Source organism: Macrobrachium nipponense, chromosome 27, assembly GCF_015104395.2.
Source record: "Macrobrachium nipponense isolate FS-2020 chromosome 27, ASM1510439v2, whole genome shotgun sequence".
In the NCBI taxonomy this organism is placed as follows: Eukaryota; Metazoa; Arthropoda; class Malacostraca; order Decapoda; family Palaemonidae; genus Macrobrachium; species Macrobrachium nipponense.
Window position 1 is genome coordinate 6,335,598 of NC_087216.1, and position 10,910 is coordinate 6,346,507.

Genomic DNA, 10,910 nt, shown 5'->3' on the forward strand with positions numbered 1-10,910 from the left:
AGCGAATGATTGCTCATGATTTAATAGCTAAACACGTGTCTTCTCTCGAAGAATTTCATAAGGTCGAAGTAGTAGACAACTAGTTAATTTTTTATTTATCTGATTAATAATGAAATCGAAGTGGAATCATTGTTTTCCTTTTTTTTTTCTTAGGTAATATACCCTAATCAGTGGTTAAATGAATATATACTTTATTTCTGGCTTGCAATTGTAATATGTTTTTGACATTACCTTTATGTCTTTCTTATGGGATGTTCGATACTTAAATAAGGAGCTGATAGTGTAGTGACGAATAGTTTTGGGTATCAACCTGAAGATCTGTTGAGATGGAAACAATATATTTGGGGATAGTGCATGTTGTAAAGAATCTTTTTGAAAAGGAGGAACTTTAATTGTAAATGAATTTCAATGTTATCAACTGTCAAAACTTCTGAAAACCTGTTTACGAAGATGATTGAATCACATGTGTAGTTTTTAAGTACAACGGCTCACACATGAGAGAGAGAGAGAGAGAGAGAGAGAATATTGAATATTTATATTCCCTGTTTCAGGAGGCACAACTGCAAAGTTTATAAAGTGTCAGCTAGGAATAAATGTCAAAAAATAAGCTGGAACTTTGATATGCCACCTGTCACAGAGACAGTTTTGTTTATGTATTTCCATTTTATTTTTTACGCGTGCGAGCTCCACTTTGATGGCTAACCTGTCTGGCCAGATAGAGGAAAGGGGAAGGCGATGAAGAGTAACTAAAAGAGGACAAATCGTAAAAGCGTTTAAAATCAGTCGTGGGTGAGAAATATAGTACATATGGAAGTATTTGACGTTGAGGTCTTTCATGCTCTTCAGTGTTGAAAGGCGCAAATATATTGGAATAGTTCTCTCTCTCTCTCTCTCTCTCTCTCTCTCTCTCTCTCTCTCTCTCTCTCTCTCTCGTTGTGAAGACGTTTCAGTATTATTATTATTATTATTATTATTATTATTATTATTATTATTATTATTATTATTATTATTATTATTATTAGTTCTGCTAATTATGAAATATTTGCCAGGGTTGATGATCAAATCGTGCAGAAACATTGCGATCTTGAATTGGAATCATTCTTTTTTCTTTTTTTATAAAATGCTGAGACTGTTCGATCATTTTTGTTTTAGAGTTTTGTACGTCATTCACAACTGAAGGAATAAGTAGATGAAGAAAATGATAAATAGGAGAGAATTAGAGAATGAAAATTAGAGAAGGAAATATATTGTACTCGGACTGTAAGGCCAAAAGAATTCTAAGTAGACGGTTGCTGAAAATTCCATTTGGGGAAATAAGTAACTTTGCTGTCGATGGTTGTTAATGATATTCATTTTCAGGAATTACTACCACGTGATATCGGCTCTTTGATGGTGAGTGGCCTGTGTGGAGTGCCAATATTGATCTAAATCTACATAGGTTACGAAGTATTTCAATTGACTCGGTTATTGAGAGATTTAAGCTCGTGTTAAAAGAAGATGAAGATCCATGTTTATATATAGGTTTGATAGCACAATAGATGAGGAAAATAAAAAGATAGAACAGAAATTTTCTTGTTTTATTACTTACTTTACCGTCTTTCAGCGGACTAGAATGCAAAATTGCTAGTACTTCGATGTACTGTGGCAATTATTATATATGGGTAGAAATTTAGGTGATCTGTCTACGAAAGTTGGACCGGAATATCTATCTAAACGAAATAAGTGGGAATTTCCAAATGACAAAACCTAGGTATTGGAAGCCATATTATATATATATATATATATATATATATATATATATATATATATATATATATATATAGTATATATATATCCAATAAGAGGTCGAGGCTAGTCCCCGTCATATAGCAGGTGAAAAGTCAAAACAGCTCAATACATTGGGTTGCTTTATTGTTGCCAACGTTTCAAGACTATGGTCTCATTTTCAAGGCTATAAAAAAACAAAAAATACATAAATTACAAACTTGTCCAGCAAGATTAACATAAATTGTTACATACGAATAAGCACGAGAAAAAAAAATTAAATATACGTATGTAAAAAATTTTAAAATAAAAATCAAATAACTAAAAACACACAATGTATTAAACTAAGTGAAAATTGTTAAAAAAAAATTAAAAATATATAAAACAACCTTACAACCCGAGGTTCGGTTGCTGAAAGGCCTGCCAGAGCGAACCTCGGGTTGTAAGGTTTGTTTTATATATTTTAATTTTTTTACAATTTTCACTTAGTGTTTAATACATTGTGTTTTTAGTTATTTGATTTTTATTTTAAAATTTTTTATATACGTATATTTAATTTTTTTTTTCTCGTGCTTATTCGTATGTAACAATTTATGTTAATCTTGCTGGACAAGTTTGTAATTTATGTATTTTTGTTTTTTATAGCCTTGAAAATGAGACCATAGGTCTTGAAACGCTGGCAACAATAAAGCAACCCAATGTATTGAGCTGTTTTGACTTTTCACGTGCTCTATATATATACTATATATATATATAGATAGATATATATATATATATGTATGTATGTATGTATGTATTTGGTATGTAGTATGTATGTATGTATGTATGTATGCATGTATATAATAAAACAAAAGAGCTTTTCTTCCCTCTGTTATAACAGGTTGTACGATAAGGAGCTCGTCCTCTCTATTTCTTAGCCCTGTCTGAATTATCGTTAGCTTATAATTTGCCAGTGTTACTGAGTTCTTCCAAACCTCTGATTAGGATTCTCCTGTCTCTGGCATGCATGTGATGATAATCTCGAATTTGCGTAATATGGTATAATCTTGTAGTCATTATCTTTATGAGGTTCTATTTTTTTCGCATTATTATGCATCGCTTAACACTGCTATTACCAGTTCACCAACATTCTGATAATATCCTTGCTTCTGCTCGACGTATTTTGGAGATATCATCGGGATTTTGTAGTTTGTGGGCTAATCATCATATTTTCAGTCATTTAAAAGGATGATTTACTGTCCAGTGTTCTATCATTAGCTTGATGACTCTTGCAGTTGTTGTGGAGGTAAAAGAACATGAATATATGCGTTACAATTTCTTTCCTTGTCCATAGAAGTCATGTAATGTTAGTTCATATTTTGTCGTCCATCGCTGTAAAATTTCAAATGACGAATACATCCTGATTTATTGAATCTCGGGAAAATAACTAGTAAATATATCATGGTGATAAGAAATTAAGAATTTTTTAAGTCCGTTATTTTTCATCAAGACCTGCCAGAAGGTGTTAAGGTGTATCATATTCGTGAGGGTCAAATTAGCGTAATTCAAAACTTGGAATCCTATGATTCAAAAGTTGACAGGACATTACGATCGGCAGATCATATAGTATATTGATTCTTGTTTCATGTTATTAAATTTTACGCATTACCACAATTTGCGTCTTAAAAAAAAAAAAAAAAAAAAAAAAAAAAAAAAAAAAAAAAAAAACTGCTCCTCTTCACAGGATATCTAGATGTACAGGAAAGTATCTGGGTATATAGATTTTTTCTGCATATTTGATTACAAAATCTGCCGTTTAAATTGAAGCGAATACGCACATGTATATATACTAGCTGACGAACCAAACAATGCGCAGGATAATTCTGAATGGCAACTGATAAACCTCCTCTCTCTCTCTCTCTCTCCTCTCTTCTCTCTCTCTCTCTCTCTCTCTTCCAAATAGTAAGTCATATGTGTACCGAAATTAGGTATGATAAATTCATAAAGTTTATTATCTAGTTATTAAGTCTACGGGCAGAAACAGCTCCGTCAGAACCAACCCGATTTCACGGAAGCCCTTCCCACCCTCACCCTTTTGGTGCTAGTGATGTCTTTCCCCCCCTCCCCACAGTGCTGATTTCTAGATAGTAAGTCATATGCATACCAAGTTTGGTTGAAATTGCTCGATGCATTTCAGAGTTATGCTAGCACATACACGCACACTTATATAAATCCAATATATTATGTGTATATTCTATATATATATACTATATATATATATATATATATATATATATATATATATATATATATATATATATATATACTACATACATACATACACACACACACACACACACACACACACACACACACATATATATATTATATAGATCCATCCCATCTAGTTTTTCATATATAAATCCATATTTTATTATGGATTATTACTTAGTATTATATATATATATATTATGTATATATATATATATATATATATATATGTGTGTAGTGTGTGTGTGTGTGTGTGTGTGTGTGTATATATATAGACACACATACATATATATATATATATATATATATATATATAATATATATATATATATATCCATCCTCTAAGTTTTTCTGTTTTATTTCATACGACTTTGGTAAAGGCTTTGGAATACGTCGGGAAGTAATATTAGCAAGAAATGTTTGTGGTGGGAACGTGTCGAAAACGACGTCATCCACCTTCGATTATTTATTAACGAATAGTTGAGACTATCGATCACTCCAAAAACGGAAGTCTGTGACAGACTGCAATATTTGTTGAAGGAGGTTCTTGCTCTCTGATCTTGAACGCAATTGCTGTTGTGTTTATTTTTCTAATGGGAAATGCAGGGGAAGGGGTTTGGTTGTTATGGCGGAGATGCGATGGTTTGCTTAATATCGAAAGATCTCTCGTAGCTTCCTTATACTATATCTATTTGCATAATTAATTGGGCCGTATGTGAGTGGCTTTAGCTTTGTGAACTTGACTCTTTTGTTAAGAACGTCACAGTTTCAATATCATTTGGTTTTAGCTTTTCAGTGTTTTTTTTTTTTTGTTTTTTGTTTTTTGTGATGAAGGCTTTCTGAATTTTAAATACTTTCACTCATTAGGTTTGCAACATTTACAATGAAAGTGTAATTTTTGATGAATTTTTATTTATAAGTTTTTCGTTTAAAACGCCGAATCATCCGCAGATATATTGAAAACAGGCTCCATTTTCGCGGGCATATATATTTACTATTTTCATATTGTCTTGTGGGTGGTTATACGCTATCATTAGCCAATGAAGTATCATTTGTAAGCAATAGTCACATCTGGAAATGTATGCACACAAAAATCAGTTCTCAAAATATGTCTGTAGCAATGCACTTGTTTATAAGTCTTTTTTTTCCTCTTAAGATTTGGAATGACAGGTCGACGCCCGGAGCATGGTTACACAGTGTCCATCCCTAACTTTTTCCTTAATGCCAATTAAATGTTACTGTTCTTTTATATATTCATAAATGTCCTATTTCATTGGGAGGGAGATCGAAAGATGCACAAGCTTCGTGCATGATCTAGGTTTGACGATATTTATGAATTACGAATACAAATTTTAAGGATTATGTTCCCAGGAGAATATTTTCGTTTTAAGTACATCGCATAATTGTAGACTATCGTCATGCGTCTTTATGAAACATCGGGAGACTCTTCCTAATGCGAATTTCCCCGATGTCGCTGGTGGTCAGCTCGCCAGCCCTTACGTAATCTCGTTGCGTTGAATTAAGAAACAAGAAGAAAAAAATAACCTCATGGCAGGAACACGGAACGCTGAGCTTATCTGCTTAATCAGTCACTTGAACCTTCAATTACATTCTGTTATTTCCTTGCATAAATTGAGGCTTGGAAGATCTCGACTCGGAATCGCGTTGCATCGAGCTCAGAGATGTTGCAAAAGTAGTGACCTCGGAACTGTTTAGCTCTGAATTATGGCCGTGAGTCTCAGTCATGATGATTCCGAATCTCTGTCATCACTGCCACCATCACATAAAAAAGACGGACGGACTTCTTTCTACCCGTCCAGCGAAGAAGCTAAGGGGCCAAGGGGGCGTAGCCCGAAAATAGTCCTAGTGTACCTACCTACCCCTGAGGGATCGTGAGTGAGAAAGGTAGGACTCTCCAAGGACATTGCCCTCCTCATTTCTTGGCAGTTTGTTTAGATGTGTATTTGTCTTGTTTACGAGCAAGTGCTTTATTTGACCTCTAAGTACAGGATGTGCGTTATTTACTCATGGGCGTCTCTATCATCCGTGGGAATGGCGGCGGGGACCCTCGTGCTCGGAGAATATATAGCAGGAGATTGGCTCTTTACGAGCGGTTGGCGTGCCCGGCCTCCGTTGCTCTGTTCCATGTCGCTGTGGTTGCATTTAGCTGACCGTCGTCTTTTACGCTTTGGTTCTCCGTCTGGGAGGGTTATTGGAGCCCGGAGGGTTGGTGGGGGGGTAAGGGGGGGGCGGGGGGGGGGGACCTAGGAGAAGGGCATTCTTCCCAGTACGAGAGGTGGCGGGGAAGGGCAAGTCTTGGGTTTCATTTTGGCCCGGTCGCTCAAGGGTTTCTGTTTCGGTGAAATTTTCCTTTTCGTTCAAATTTATGTCTGGTCGGAGGGTAGGCGGATAAGACGCTTTCTGACCGATAAGATCCTGTTGGGCAAGACGTCAACCGCTCTCCATCAAAGGGCCTTCTCCTCCTCCTCCTCCTCCTCCTCCAATACAATCCCTCCTTCCCTGTCCCGCTACCGCCAGCCTCTCCAGGGAAAAAAGCAAAAGGAACATACCGTCTTGTTCGCCCCCTTAGTCATGCATGATATGGGATGTAGGCCTCAGACGAAAATTTGCTCTGCGCTGCAGAGAAATAATTTGTTTTCTATGTTTTGTTCATCACTGCTCCAACCGATCTAAACCGCAAGGATTAACCAACTCCGTCACAGTCCACTTGTTTAACATTAAAAACGAAACGAGGTTCAAATAAAGCGGAGGAGAGAAACATTGGCCAATAGCTTATTGATAAAAGCTTTTAAACTTGTCGAGGGTGTGCTCTCCTTAGGAGTTGCAATTTATAGTTTTAATGTACTGAGGTGGCGATACCATCAAGGTCGTAAAGACAGGACACAACGGGGATGGACGACTGGATTCTTCTGTCTGCATCCAGAACTCACTCTGGTGGAAAGTGTATGACTTTTATTTTTTATATATTTTTTTTATTATTGGTTGTTAGGATTCTTTTTTTGTGTGCTTTACTGCAACTGATTTTTAAAAAATTTTCTTTCGTAATCTTTCTCCTTTCAGACTTGCTTAATATATTTAAAGGAGGTATTTTTCAAAGACAATAAACTATATTTTAAAGGAATGTTCCCAAAACACTTCTTATTTATACGAACATTTTTTTTATCGTATGTGAAAAATTTTTTTTTTGCTCATTATGAATGTTTATTGCACATTCTGAATAATACTGAGAATAATAATAATAATAATGATAAAAAAGAGTTCATACGAAGAAAGAAAATGACTTTCCTGCTTCTTGGGGTCTTCCAGCCCCAAGGAAATATTAATAAAAAAAGAACTGTCATTGTCGTCGTGCCTATTTGATCGCATGGTTGGTTTCTCATAATGGCCTTTGATTTTCTTACGTTGAAGTTAAACATTGAAAATCTTGTAAGTCTGTCCACTGGTGCCTTTGCGACGCTAAAAATATAAGACTTTTCCAACACGAAACATTATTTTCTTTGTTTTTTAATCTCAACCCTATTGTTTTATTTCTGAAGATTTCCAGGAATAACATTTTGTTGCTTTTATGCAGTCACATTTCCAGTAAAGATTGTCAGTTGGTTATATCTATTGCGTGAGCGTACCAACGCATTTGAAGATGCAAGGGCATTATTCACGATTGGATAAATAGATTGTTAATGTGGTAATTACCATTGTATTGTCTTTTTCTCCTTTTGGGCCGCCCCCTGTCTGGTAAATGGCATGATGTTAAAGTTTCGAACACATACATACATACACACACACACACACATATATATATAAATATCATATAGACTATATAGCATAGATATACTATATATAATATAATATATTAGAAATTGTCGGCAATATCACTGACATTTTTATTTATCTATTTATTTGTTTAATTTTATTTATTTTTTTGCATCATACACATAGTGTCATCATACATATATTATCCCCTAGAATAATAACTTTGAGTTACCCAAAACAATGTTGATACTTTTAGATCAAAGTAATCAGTACATCTAGATTGAATTCAAATGTTTTTCGTGTAAATGTTGACTTGCTTCATTCCCGAGAGAGCGAAGTTTGTAATCAAGTCTTTATTAAACAAATATATACAGTACATTTTATTGCAAACGATGAAAGAGAAAACCCGCACATTGTGCGGCATGGTTTTCTGTGGGACAATGTCAAAGTCACCTTGCCCAGGGTTTTGTCGTCGAGACTCTCTCTCTCTCTCTCACACACACACACACACACACACACACACACACACATCACACACACACACACACACACACACATATATATATATATATATATATATATATAAATATATATATATATATAGGATTACAAATATGCTTGGGTCTGCTGAATACAATCAGGAGCTTTAGTGAAAGAAGGTGAATTGAAGTGTTTCACGAAAATGAATACCTTTATGAGTAATAATAATAATAATAATAATAATAATAATAATAATAATAATAATAATAATAATAATAATAGCAGCAACGTAGTAGTAGCAGCGGCAAATACTTCTGACAACGCCGTTCCTGTACCGATAAAAGGCAGTTGCAAAGTTTGTTTCCTCCCAGATTTCTTTTCTGTGCCTGCACTCGATTACCCAGCAATCACATTTCGTCGTCAGGTAGTGCCCTAGAAAGTCCTTAATTGCTCTATGTTCTGGGAGACGTGTTTAGAAATTTCTTGGGCATTCAGGCAGTCACCCTTAGCCTACGTCACGGTAATTCTTTTGGTATACCGGGTCCTACGGGCTGCTCTTGAGCAGGAGCTCGTGCTGGCATAAAGCCAGCTTAATCTTAAACAACATATACCGGGTTCGGGTGACCTTTTCAGAGATTACTAGCCACACTCTGGAAATGCTTTTATAGTAAAGGCAAAAAGATAGCCATGGAGGTCAATTTGCAGTACTAATGAGGCAGAGAAAAGTCCACTCCAGTTTAACTTTACTCTGAGGCAGCGTTAATTAAAAGACTTACAATTAAAAGTAGGTGCTACGTATAGAAAACTAAATTCGGGGGATTGCCATCTCAAAGATGGACATTAGATCCCATGATCAGGAAACCATCGCAAAAAGCGGAGGAAGCAGTCGGACGAGGCTGCTGCTGCAAGGATATTAGGTAATTACTTCTCTGTCGTAAATTGTACACACGATCAGGACTTGCACAGCGCTCAGATTTTGCCACACAATAACTTAGGTTTTACTTGTCGCATTATTTAATGCATTATAATTTGTCGGTATCTTCCAGGGTCCATACTCCTCGCTGATGTAATGCCACCATTGCCTACAATCGAAACAAGATGAAACTATCCCCGTTGGCTATTACTATCATTTTTTTTTTTTTTTTACCGATATTTCAGTTGTTTCTTGTAAATGTGCATCCTTCCGTTTCCATACACGCATAATAATAATCACCATCATCATCATGATAATAATAATTACATTAATTATTATTATTCTATATCAGTTGCATTATTTTCATTTCCCTTGCACTGGGGGCTATAATTGATGCCCCAGCTTTATTATCTGAATTACTGCGTACCACGCAATCCCGTTAGGTAAATCCATCGTTACCGTGATATGTATGCCACACATTATTACTATTATTATTATTATTATTACGAGTGTAGTTGTTATTTTTATGCTGTCTTTGTTGTCTGCATTCTGAATTCGCATACGGCCATGAACTGAATGATCATTATTATTGTCCCAGTGACCAGGGGATCGCAGATTTTTCGAACTGGTGGTTGTGAATACTGCTGGTAACCAACATGAAGTTTGTTTTGACGTAGCTGGTTCGTGAAAAGAGGAAGGAAAGAAGTATTAGGTTTAAAAGTCGTCGTTAGCCTTCTTACGGTTTACCTCTTCGTTAGCTGGACGTACCCAGGACGTACCTATATTCGTCTGAGGTGTCGGGTTTTTGGCCATAACCTTTTAAGCAGTTGACATTCGTTTTGTATTTTTAACTTGCGAAAACCTTAACCAACATTACATTGATAGCTGAAGTATCTATGATTGTTCAAAGTATAAACCAAAGGAAAGAGATGACAGCTTATCGACTAGTGCAACAAGTTAGTAAATTACTAAATGGACGTCCAGTGCATATCAGGAATGTTCTATCTGATTACTGATGAGTTCATTTTCAGTAGTGGTACAATTCTTAAGGTATAGTTATCGGAATGATTAGTGTTCTGAGACCTTGCCATAGGTTTTCGAAGAGGAGATCTGTTATACTTCTTGTCGTCTTATGGATATGATATTCATGGGAATTACCCCAGTATACGTAGGCAGAAGAGACCCCGGATTAAGTTAGCCTTGTTATTAAGGTTTCATAGTGTTTACCCTTCATCTCGTAATAAAAAGCATCTCATATTATTGATTCTATTTTTCTAACTCCATGTTCACCCTCCTCACATCTGATTATTTTCATTTTCGGTCTGAGTTTTTATGCCATCGCCTTCAGCATTATTTTAGTAAATGGAGCAATTATCTAATTGTACATCATCTTAGATGTGAAAGCCATAAACTGTATATGGCTTGTTTTCCAAGTTTCCACCATTTTTGCTTTTTCCTGCTTTTTCCTCGATTGGAGATTCCATTTCGCCAAAGTAAACTCCACCTCCCCCCGGCGGACCATATATTGAACTTCCTGACGGTGCCGACGATATATTTCGGAAATTAATTATGTGTGCCCGGGTGGTGCGTTTGCATGCTGTACATAAATTTATGTACATGAGCGGACGTATTTGTACGTATTTGTGTACCTTCCACTGTAATGAGAATATTCATATGATTTTTGTTATTTACTTTTCATTACGTTATCCATATCAGCTGTTACGTGGCATGT

The 10,910-nt window shown here is 35.6% G+C and overlaps 1 long non-coding RNA gene across 2 annotated transcripts in view; it reads left to right on the forward strand.

Moving 5' to 3' along the window:
* LOC135200770 (uncharacterized) overlaps positions 1–10,910 on the forward strand; it is a 647,058-nt gene that overhangs the window by 288,233 nt on the left and 347,915 nt on the right. The gene's annotated exons all lie outside the window — the stretch shown is intronic.